The sequence below is a fragment of the Papaver somniferum genome, chromosome 4 (assembly GCF_003573695.1).
Source record: "Papaver somniferum cultivar HN1 chromosome 4, ASM357369v1, whole genome shotgun sequence".
NCBI lineage: Eukaryota > Viridiplantae > Streptophyta > Magnoliopsida > Ranunculales > Papaveraceae > Papaver > Papaver somniferum.
The window spans coordinates 72392708-72404998 of NC_039361.1; the positions used below are offsets into that span (position 1 = coordinate 72392708).

At 36.2% G+C, this 12291-nt stretch overlaps 1 long non-coding RNA gene across 1 annotated transcript; it reads right to left on the reverse strand.

Moving 5' to 3' along the window:
* Nucleotides 1–1332: 1332 nt before the first annotated feature.
* LOC113275876 lies at nt 1333–4759 on the reverse strand. Its single transcript, XR_003323807.1, has 2 exons — nt 3489–4759; nt 1333–3395 (listed from the first exon to the last, which is right to left on the reverse strand). It is a non-coding gene; the product is annotated as an uncharacterized LOC113275876 (long non-coding RNA).
* Nucleotides 4760–12291: the final 7532 nt, after the last annotated feature.

The following is a 12291-nucleotide window of genomic DNA, read 5'->3' on the forward strand; positions in this document are numbered from 1 at the left end:
GATTTGTTGATGTCCAAAGAAATCCTTCTTTTCTTGTGAAAGTAAGGTCTCTCTTGGTGTTCTTTCGGGAATGACATTTTATGAGGGAGAGTTCTTAATTGAACTTGTGCTTAATTGCCAAATCATTATGGGGAGTGCGATTGTGGAATTTTATAGGGGTTATCTTGTATCTTTATAAACTCCTTGATGAATGCATGTAGTTTCGGCTATATGATTGCATCTAAAAGGTTGATATGTTCTTTCTTTTGGTCGTGAAGTGTCTCTATGGAAATTTCATTAGGATCCCCCTTAGAGCTGTCAAACGGGAAAGCTAGGGTCAACCCGGCCCTAGCTTGCCAACCCGTACTAGGGTTAGGGTCAACCCTAGCTCTAGTACTATTCACGAACAAGCTCAAAACCCCAACCCTAGCCCTAGACGGGTCAACCCTCACGGGTTGGCGGGTTGGCTTGTTAATGTTATCAATTTAAAAATTAAATTTTAAATTTAGGATTGTTTAGGATTATTCATTTAGTAAAGGTCGAACCTAGGTCAATTTGGTGTTTAACTAGAAGCCCCACCACTGAGTTGTAAAGTGGACGTTTTTATTGCCACTTAATCAACGATATAGCCGGTTACGGCGCTTTAGTTTTCTTAGGCAGAGAACCCTAACATCAACTAAGCATTTTACTTTTTTTTTTTATCATTTTATAAATTTAAATTAATGTGAGTAAGACTAACTCACTGTTTAAATTATGCTAGTCCTTTTATCAATTTAGGACATCCCGAATAAATATGTGATTGATGAATCTAAGTTGTAATTTAATTTATTGATTGATTATTTAAAATCTAAAAATTGTTATATTTGTTTGGGTAGATCCAAAATTAGCTTTATTTATTGATTTAAAATTAACTAATTCTAATATATGTTTGCAAATCATGGATTTTAAAGAGTTGGTGGGATTGAGGGATATATTTATTAATTTTGACGGGTTGACGGGTAACCCGCGGGTTGGCCCTAGCCCGGCTTGTTTTCTAGTAGGGTTGTATATGCCAACCCTAACCCGGCCCGTTTAGACAACAAGCCAAGCCGGGCCGGGTTGAAACAAGCCGGGTTAGGGTCAACCCGCAAGCCGGATTATAAATTGAGAGCTCTAATCCCACTAGTTTTCATACCTTTGCCAATTTTATTGACAAAAAGGGGATAATTAATGTGTAGTTCACACAGTTTTCGGATCATTATGTAAAGAGGAGTGGTTTTCTATCATGTACCTGAGTACGATGACAAGATTGGGTGGATAGATTGAGGATAAACCTCTCCTGGTTCGTGAGAATCAAGCCTCTCTGAGTTCAAGTGAACACAACCAAAAGAAAAAGTTCTATTGATTTCTTAATATTCTATGCCCTTTCCATTACAGACACGAGAGTATAAAAATCTCTGAAGTACTACCTTAGAACCCACGGATAGATAGCTAACAGGTGGTACAATCACAGCCCACCATTACAATTAACTACTAAACCACTAAAGACAGACATAATTACGATATGGGGCACCCCAAACTCATGACATTCCACTCCCCTTGAAAACATCTTTGAGAATCGCGAAAACCAGCTTGACTGATAGATATTCATCGCCTGCGACATCTTCAGGAGGAATGCAGAAGTAACAAGCAACGATTGTGGTCTGTAGCCGAATTAGTCCCTCAAACTGGTATGAGAAGCCCAATAGCCTTAACGCAAATAAATAACCTTGAGACTCTTACACATTGCAAACCAGGCCCAACAACCGACTGTCGCCAATGAATATCATTATCAGCCATTGAACTTGACATTCTTGTGTTTTCCAAAAGACAAGCGACTCTGTTATCTGCACAGCTGCTTGTATCACCCATGGCCTAAGTTCCTATCTATGCATCAAACAGAGATTTTAACTCTCTTGAGTTTGTCTTAACTGAGTAAATATGCCCACTAACTTCACAATTCATATCTTGGTAAGCACTGATGAACGTATCACTACCAGCAATAATCATGGCTAGGGTCCCACTACAACAAGATCTAAGAACATCAAATATGGAATTTCTCTGACTGCCCCAAGTCCACCCTTTTTTATCATCAAAGTTAGTGTGTGTCCTTCAATCTAGTATCATGAATAATTACTAGTACACCACTGAGATGAGTAGCGTGTTGCTCATTGAGTAATGCAATCTTACCAGGTGCAATCACAAGTATGTGATCTGATGATAAAAAGTCTTATGTGCTCCGACTGTCGTGTTTCATCATTTCGATATGCCGTGCAGTGTCTCCCTGAGATGGACATAAAAACTCTAGGTAATAACTGTTGTTAGAGACATGGTCCTCAGCTCTGCAAAACAAAATGCTCCAAAAAGTCTCGTTTTCGTCAAAACGCAAAACTGAGAAATGAACTTCCAGGCTAACACTTCTCATACTCCACGAACCAGGTGGAACCAATTTAAATTTTCACCTCAAGTATCCTACCCAGAGCAACATTTTAGTAATCTGGGACACCACCAATATCAACACTTCTGGAACTTGAATTCCATCGAGCATATGTTGTATCCCAACAACACTTGCATGAATATCCGTCCAGGAGTAACACCCCTTTGATTGAGATACAAGACTCTGCAATCTATGGCAGTAAATTTTATTATGTAGAAGAGCGTGTAAAGAAATAAGACCAGCCCTGCTAGTAATCGTGAGAATCATCCTTTGAGTACAGTAACGAAATCTAACACAATCCCCATCTGAACTCAAGACTCGAATCATTTGGGTAGACAATTCAGTTGCTTGCATACACAAAAGAAGAATCGAAATCTCATCAAGAAATTTATACTTAAGCTGCAATAGAAAAGTTTCTTCTTCCCATATATCCAACACTTGCTCAAATAATTTATATACCTTCCTAAATCCCACTATTTCTGTCCACTTCTGCGTCAGGTTAAAATATCTCTGTGTGACGTTTGCAGAAACAACTTACCGCTAACACCACTGCCACTAGCGTTCACCAACAAAAACATAATCGGGTACATAAATTGTAATGCGGAACTGGACCCCAGTTTAAAAACCAAACCATAAACAAATTTTGCAGTGTTAGCATTCACTAAAATTGACTCATGGACCCTCTTTCCACGGTCAAATATGGAACAAGTATAACATAAGTAGATAGAAAAATAAACAGCACCATGCAAAATCCACATCCATGAACAACAATAGGAGACATGTTGAGCATAACACAAGAATTTGAGAACAAGCTTGACAGAATTGAGGTGTACCTTCTTTTCTTCTTCTCGAATGGCCAGGCTTTCATAATTCCCAAAAGTAGGTAACTTAAATTTGTCTTGGCACATCACCAGACTCACTTTGTCTTGGCACATGAAGAAACAAAATAATCCAGAGAATACTGCGTAGGTGAGGCCTTTTATCAGATAGCTGGGTAATATCACGACTAGCACTATTCTTATCGAGCAACGACAGATTTGAATACTCGACTTACAAATCTAAACAGTACCCAAACTCCGCAAGTAGCTCAAAAGCGAATTTTTCATAGTAAGCATCCACGAATATCCACCCATTACGACCAACCAAACACGAATTAAGGTAGAAATTAGAAATATATTTATCATAAGAATAATACCTCTCACCCGTTTCAATTGATTTACCACAATCAAATACCGTATCAACAGACTTGAGACAATGACAAGAAAATGTCCCAGTAGAGAGTGAGTGGTTGAAAAAAAAATTATGCTCAAAACATAAAATATCCATTGGAAGCATTTGAACAAACACCTGACAGGTGGTACTAGAAATACCACTATTAGCTAACATACAAACAATGTGATCCCTAAACCATGATTCTGACCAGTACCCATGTTTATGAATCAATTCTTGAACAAGTTCCCTATAGTATCCTTCCAACAATTTCAAGCACACATCAGATTTGACCCAAATTCAGAATAACATTTAGCAAAATCAAAATTCCCTAAACTGAGATCAATTTCCTTCCCTCTATCAAATAATGAATGAGTATACTCAAAAAGAAGAGTAAAAAAATTATTACCAATTAGTTTACTGTGACTAATGCCCAATTCCTTCGAGCATTCAAGTTTCTCATAATTAACCTCAGAACTCCTATCTTCTTTAGGTTGATTCACCTCATCAAACAAATCTTCCTCTTCATAGAAGAAAAATGAAGGGATGAGCAATTCAAAATCGAGACAATCATCATTTTCTTCTTATGATGGAATTGAAGTGTTCTAAGTGAAATTCCTTACTGAAACTGTATCAACTGGGGTTAATTTTGTGTCATCAGCGATATAAGTCTTCATCATCTTCAATTGTTTAACCACCAATTGGAGTAACTCCAGACTTTCAACTGAATTCTCAGCATATAATCTACGCTTCATCACCAGTATTTCCATGATTTCCCTTGATAAGACGTTCATCCATCCAACTATCATATTAGGAGGTCGATGAAGTTCATCTTCCGTCTTCTCTGCTACTCTAGCTAGAGGTTTTCCTAAGCCATAAATATTCTGTGATAATAATTCATTTTCTGTGAATTCTGTAGGATAAAACTCGTCCAAATCCGCAACCTCCATTGAAGAAACTCATAGAATCGAAACGGCTCTAGATACTAATTGTCATGTAGCTGAGTACGATGACAAGATTGGGTGGATAGATTGAGGATAAACCTCTCTGGGTTCGTGAGAATCAAGCCTCTCTGAGTTCAAATGAACACAGCCTAAAGAAAAAGTTCTATTGATTTCTTAATATTCGATGCCCTTTCCATTACAGACACGAGAGTATATAAATCTCTGAAGTACTACCCTAGAACCCACGGTTAGATAGCCAACAGGTGGTACAATCACAGCCCACCATTACAATTAACTACTAAACCACTAAAGACAGACATAATAACGATATGTGGCACCCCAAGCACATGACATTTTCATGTGAGATGAAGTATTGACTAGGGGGAGTAATACATATCACCATAGTATTGTTGTTGAAGTTGTGATACATTTGAACTTTGATGTTGTGTAATAATATTATGACACTGTGTAACAATGATTGAGAGCTTTTGTTTTCTCATTGTTATGGCTACGGATCTTCAACAACGATGATGCTGCATTGAATATCTTTGGAATCATTGGAGTACTTGGTAGTAACGAAGATTTAGAGTAATGTTGAAGAACCAAGAAGATCATGCATGTGGAAGAGAAGCTGCAAAGTTTATTTATTTTGTATTCCATATGTATTGATAGTTGTGTCATTAAAATTGACAAAGGGAGAAATTGTTAGAGCACTGCTCGGTCGAACTCGCAAGCATTGCTATCTCAATCTTGTTTGTCAAGTTTAGTTGCCAAAACTATAAGTCTTGATTTCTAGTCTACTTATAGCTAAGTCTCTGACTAGGATAGAAAGTGTAGTTGAGCTCTAGACTCCACGGCGTTCATCATGCAAAGACGAAGAACTGCTCAAGGAACTGGTGGAACTTCATCGACTAAAAGGTATGTGGAGACTTGAACTTATCTATCACTCAAAAGTTTATCTACTATATCTCTTAACTTGAGACAAAAGTCGTATTGCTATATAGACTTTGATTATACACATTTGCTATTTCGAGCCGAGTTTATCTCGCTTATCTATTTCTCGAAATATGTGTTGGTAAGCTTTCACTTTGGCCAAGTACATCTTTACAAGTGACGAAAGTCATGTTGATTATTTCAATATCTTGAAAATCGCTTTGATGAAAAATAGTGTGTGAATAACCTCTATTTAACATCCTCTAAGAATGTTTCAATGATTGAAATGAGAGTTTAGAATATATAACCTTGAATGCATATAAACATTGTATGTGAACTCATACTTGTGTAAGTCCAAAATCCTTGAATTAAAGTATGCGTACTTTACTGTTCAGGATGTCCGGAAGCTAAGTACGCGTACTCGTACACGTACTGCGGAAGTTCACATCCCGTGAATTTCTGCTGGAGTTTCAGAACTGAAAACAAACTCAATCCGGGTACTTAAGTATGCGTACCAGTATGCATACTTGAGTGGGTTATTTGCTAAAAACGGTTTATACGTGAACTAAGAAATATATAAACTAAGGAATGCATATTTGCAAACCGTGGCTATAATGTTTATGATTGTTTCGAGTGAATCAAAATCGGTTTTGTTTCGATTGTGTCTTATATAGTTCTATGAGATCTAAGCAATTGAACAACTCTCTAACAAGTTCTTATGAGTCATTTGAACAAATTATGGTGAAGATGAATAAGGTTGATATGAAAGTGCTCATATGGCTAACCATTGGTTAACTACTGTTGAACCAACTAGGTGTACACGTTTAGGTACGCTTACACAAACCTAAATAAACGTGCATTTCATTTGAGTATAACAAGCTAAGATTCGATCTAACGGTTGAAAAATACTAGCTTGAATCAAATCAGGTTTTCATCTAACGGTGAATATTGAATGCTTTGTTACCAAGGAAGCATTTATTATAAACCATGATTTGAAGACTATATAAAGGATAACTCTAGCAACTGGAAACCTAATCCCCACACCTCCTGTGTGATACTAGTTGTATAAGCTAGAGTCGACTCTCCTTTAACCTTATTTTTCTATCGAGACTCTGTAGGTTAACGAGTTGAAGACTTCATTGGGATTGTGAAGCCATGCCCAACTATTTTCTCTGTAGTTTCGTGATCTGATCTTGTTATTTCTATCGTTATTGAGTGCAATCGTAAGATTGTCTTGAGATTAATTTCTCCGACAGGTAAGATAGAAAAGTAGTCACAAACATCTTCGTCTCATCGTTTGTGATTCCACAATATCTTGTTTCGCTAGTCGATTAAGATTATTGTGAGGTGATTGATATTTCTAGGCTGTTCTTCGGGAATATAAGTCAGGTATATCAATTGGTTTCGATTCACCTTTATTTATCAAAATACGGAACAAAACTCGTGGGCATTTCTGTGGGAGACAGATTTATATATTCCTGTAGACTTTTCTGTGTGATACAGATTTGTTTATTAAAGTCTTCGACTTTGGGTCGTAGCAACTCTTAGTTGTGGGTGAGATCAGCTAAGGGAATCAAGTGTGTAGTATCATGCTGGGATCAGAGATGTAAGGAGCAAAACTATACCTTGGATCAATGTGAGATTGATTGGGGTTCAACTACAGTCCAGAACGAAATTAGTTTGTAGTAGGCTAGTGTCTGTAGCGGCTTAATACAGTGTGTGTTCAATCTGGACTAGGTCCCGGGGTTTTTCTACATTTGTGGTTTCCCCATTAACAAAACTTCTGGTGTCTGTGTTATTTCTTTTCCGCATTATATTTTGTTGTATAATTGAAATATCACAGGTTGTACTTTGAATCGATCAATTGATAAGTCCAACCTTTGGTTGTTAATTGATACTTGAACATTGGTCTTTGGTACCGTTCAAGTTAATTTCTCTTGTATTCAATTAGACTCGCGAATTACTATTTGCTTGAGTAAGTATTGAATCGATATATTGAGATATAACTCCGTATATTGGAGTTAGTCCATACAGATTGCTAAGCGAAATATTGGGTGAGGTTGTTAGACCCCCACTTTTTCAATTCTCTTGAAAGTATGTTGGAGTTTGTTTATTAAGATTTCCAAACGAAATATTGGGTATGGTTGTTAGACCCCCGCTTTTTCAATTAGTATCAGAGCAGGCAAACACGTTAAGATCTCATAAGTCTGTATTTGTAGTGATCTGAATATGGACAGAGGTGTTATCTCTATAAACGTACCACCATTCTTCGATGACTCAAATTATTTGTGGTGGAAAATTTCTATGCGTGACTTTTGTCAAGTGCGTGATTTTCAATCATGGGTTTATGTGGTTAATGGCTATGATCCTCCGGAAGTTACAGAAGGCGATGTAACAACTCCAAAGGATATTGATAAATATGATGTTGCCGAGATTATTGCTGCAAAGCAAAATTATGATGAATTAAATGCTATCATACATGCCATTATGTAAAGGGGAGTGGTTTTCATTGTGAGATGAAGTATTGACTAAGGGGGAGTGATACATATCACCATAGTTTTGTTGTCAAAGTTGTGATGCAATTGGACTTTGATGTTGTATAATGATACTATGACACTGTATAACAATGATTGAGAGTAACTGCTTTTTCATTGTTATAGCTACGGATCTTCAATAACTATGATGCTGAGTTGAACATATTTAGAATCATTGGAGTACTTGGAAGTGACGAAGATTTCGAGTATTGTTGAAGAACCAAGGAGATCAAGCATGATGAGAAGCTACAAAGTTTATTTATTTTGTAATACATATGTATTGATAGTTTTGTCGCTAAAATTGACAAAGGGGGATATTGTTAGAGCATTTCTCGGTCGAACTCGCAAGCGTTGCTATCTCAATCTTGTTTGTCAATGTTAATGATCAAAACTATAAGTCTTGATTTCTATTCTACTTATAGTTATGTCTCGGACTAGGATATATTGTGTAGTTGAGCATTAGACTTCACGGCGTTCATCAATTGAAGATGAATAACTACTAAGGATAGCTTGTGGAACTTCATCGACAAAAGGTATCTGGAGACTAAAACTCGTCTATCACTTGGAAAGTCTATTTCTACTCTATCTTCTATATTGAGACAAAATTCGTGTTACTATAGTTTTCGATTATGCACATTTGAAATTTCGAGCTGAGCTTAACTCGCTTACATATTTATCGGAATATGTGTTGGTAAGCTTTCGCTTCAACCAAGTTCATCTTATATTCTTGACGAAAGTCAAAAGATGATCATGTGAAAATCCCCGAGTAACATCTTACATGGTTTGTGTGATACAATCATTTGGTGTAGACTTGGAATGTTCCGTTATGATTATTTCAATAACTTGAAAATTTCTTTGATGCTAATAGTGTGTGAAAACGGCTATTGTCATCCTGTAAGAAAGTTTCAATGATTGAAATAGAGTTTCGAACTCTTAACCAACATTGGATTATATACATGTTATGCACTCTTGCATATATGTGCTCCATGTCCGGGAAGCATAGTATGCATACCCATATGCATGCCTGTTGGTTTGATAAGTCGGGGAACCTAAGTACGCGTACCCGTAGGTATACTGGCGTAAGGTTCATGTCCGGAAAATTCTGCTGGGTTTGGAGGTATGCGTACCCATTCACCTACTGGCGAAAACCAAACTTGGTCCGGCTATTCAAGTATGCATACCTGTTTGCATACTTGAGTGGTTAAAGTTCTAAAATCGGTTGTGACATGAACAAATACATTTATATAATAAGGAATGTATTCTTCGCAAACCGTGTCTATAATGTTCATGAATTGATTCGAGTGAATCAAATCGATTTTGCTTCAATTATGTTCTTGTATACTTCTATGAGAATATAGCAATTGAACAACTCTTTAACTAGTTTCATTTGAGTCATTTGAACTAGTTATATGGTTAAGATGAATAAGGTTGATATGAGAGTGTTCATATAGCTAACCTCGGTTAACTACTGTCGAGCCAACATGGTGTACACGTTTAGGCACGGTTACATAAACCTAAATGAGGGTATATTTTATCTGTGTATAACAAGTTAGTTCGATCTAACGGTTGAAAGATATTAGCTTGAATCTAATCAGATTTTCATCTAACGGTGAATATTGAATGCTTTGTTAACAAAGTAACATTGATTGCAAACCCTGATTTGAAAAGTATATAAAGGAGAACTCTATCAACAGGGAAACCCAATCCCCACACCTCCTGTGTGATACTAGTTGCGACTAGAGTCGATTCTCCTTTAACCTTACGTTTTTCACGAAACCCTGTAGGTTAACGACTTGAAGACTTCATTGGGATTGTGAAGCCAGGCCCAACTATTTTCTCTGTAGTTGCGTGTTATGATATTACTTTTACTATCGTGATTGAGTATTATCTTTGCTAAGATTTTCTTGAGATTTATCTCCGATAGGTAAGATTAAAAGTAGTCACAAACATCTTCGTCTCATCGTTTGTGATTCCACAATATCTTGTTTCGTAACCGTACGATTAAGATTATTGTGAGGTGATTGATAATACTAGGTTGTTCTTCGGGAATATAAGTCTGGTTTATCAATTGGTTCATGTGCACCTTGATTTATCAAAAGACAGAACAAAACTCGTATGTATTTCTGTGGGAGACAGATTTATCTATTCCAATAGACTTTTCTGTGTGAAACAAATATGTTTATCAAGTCTTCGAGTTTGGTTCGTAGAAAGTCTTGGTTGTGGGTGAGATCAGCTAAGGGAATCAAGTGCATAGTATCCTGCTGGGATCAGTGACGTAAGGAGCGTGATGTAGGACATCTACATATTTTCATTGTATCAACTATTATAGTTGATCCCTTCGTCTGTATCTACAATCATTATTGATCCCTTGCGTCTGTTTTAGATTACTTTCTTTGCAAGTCCTTTACTTTCCTAGTTTAAGTAGAATTCCTTTTATTATCTTCTTAGTCGGTCATGCTATCTTATATAAAGGGTAAGCCTTCTTGTTTAGAAAATACAATCTTTTATCAATCAATTATCAATATTATTATTATCATTATCAAACCCTAAAGTCTTGATCTTAGAATTATATTTTATTAAGTTTCTGACGGAACTTAAACTCTCTTCTCATCTCCAGCAACTAGTTTGCTTTCATCTCTATCAATCCTGGTCTGTACTACATTAGTTGGTATCAGATACAGAGTTTTTAGATTCTTATCTAGAAACAGATCCTTAAACCGCTTCGCAACTCAAACCCTATATATAAAAAAAAGCAAAAAAAAACAAAAACAAAAAACACTCAAAGCCCTAAATTTTCTTTTCATCAAGTTTTAGTTTTCTTCTTCATAAAGTTTCATCTCAATGGCAGTTCAACCTCTTACAAAGGCATATTTTATTGAGTTTGAAATGAACCTTACAAAAAAACTTGAAACCATTTTAAAAAAAAAACCATTACCGAGGTTTTATCAAACAAAAAATTAGAATACATGAAGAAGAAGGAGTAAAACAACTGGTCGAGGTTCCATATGTTTTACAAGAGTTTACTACATCAGTTGATGAGACTATAAAAGATAATTCTGAAGAGAAAGATGAAATTCAGGATAAACAAGGTTTATCTTCAACTTAAGAGGTTTCGTTATCATCTGTGGATGTTAAAGATGTTTCTATTACACCTGTTCGTGAAGACGAGAACATGGTTTCTGAAGAAAATCAAGTTAACAAAGCTTCGGTTGCTTCTCAAGATTTTAATGATAAAACTATTACAAGAGCACAGTTTGAAGATTTTGTGGAATATTTCAGACAGTTCAATGAGGTCCCGTTTGAACCAGTTATTATAGTTTCTTCTCAATCAGATAAAGAAAAAATCATGTTCTTAAGTAAGAAGAAAATCTGGTTGACGAATAGGAGGAATCACATAACGATATCGATGTTTCGTTATCAAATCAAGAGGAGTTATCATTTTATGGTGGTTCTTTAGCTATTTCGGCCACATCAGTTGGTGAGGAGCCTACAAAAGAAACTTCGCCAAAGGATGGCGAAAATCAGTTGAATGGTAAATCTTTGGATATTAGCTTAATAGATTCTGATGTTGATATGCCTGTTTTATCTAGGGATGAACATATTCAAGTTATTGATCATCTGGATACTCAAATAGTATTGCATACAAACCCTAGCATGGCTAAACTCATTGGGATAATCAATGAGAATTCTTCTGGGTCGCCATATACTTCTGTAGATGTGTTAGTATCTCAAGAGGATATTACTATAACAAATCATATCGGTAGACAATATTTTATCAATCAATTATCAATATTATTATTATCATTATCAAACCCTAAAGTCTTGATCTTAGAATCAGATTTTATTAAGTTTCTGACGGAACTTAAACTCTCTTCTCATCCCCAGCAACTAGTTTGCTTTCACCTCTATCAATCCTGGTATGTACTACATCAGCTGTACCTTGAATCAATATGATATTGATTAGGGTTTAACTACAGTCCAGTTCGAAGTTCGTTGGTAGTAGGCTAGTGTCTGTAGCGGTTTAATACAGTGTGGTGTTCAAATCTGGACTAGGTCCCGGGGTTTTTATGTATTTGCGGTTTCCTCCTGAACAGAACTTCTGGTGTCTGTGTTATTTCTTTTCCGCATTATATTTTGTTATATAATTGAAATATCACAGGTTGTGCGTTGAATCGATTAATTGGGAAATACAACCTTTGGTTGTTGATTGAAATTGATTGACCCTTGAACATTGGTC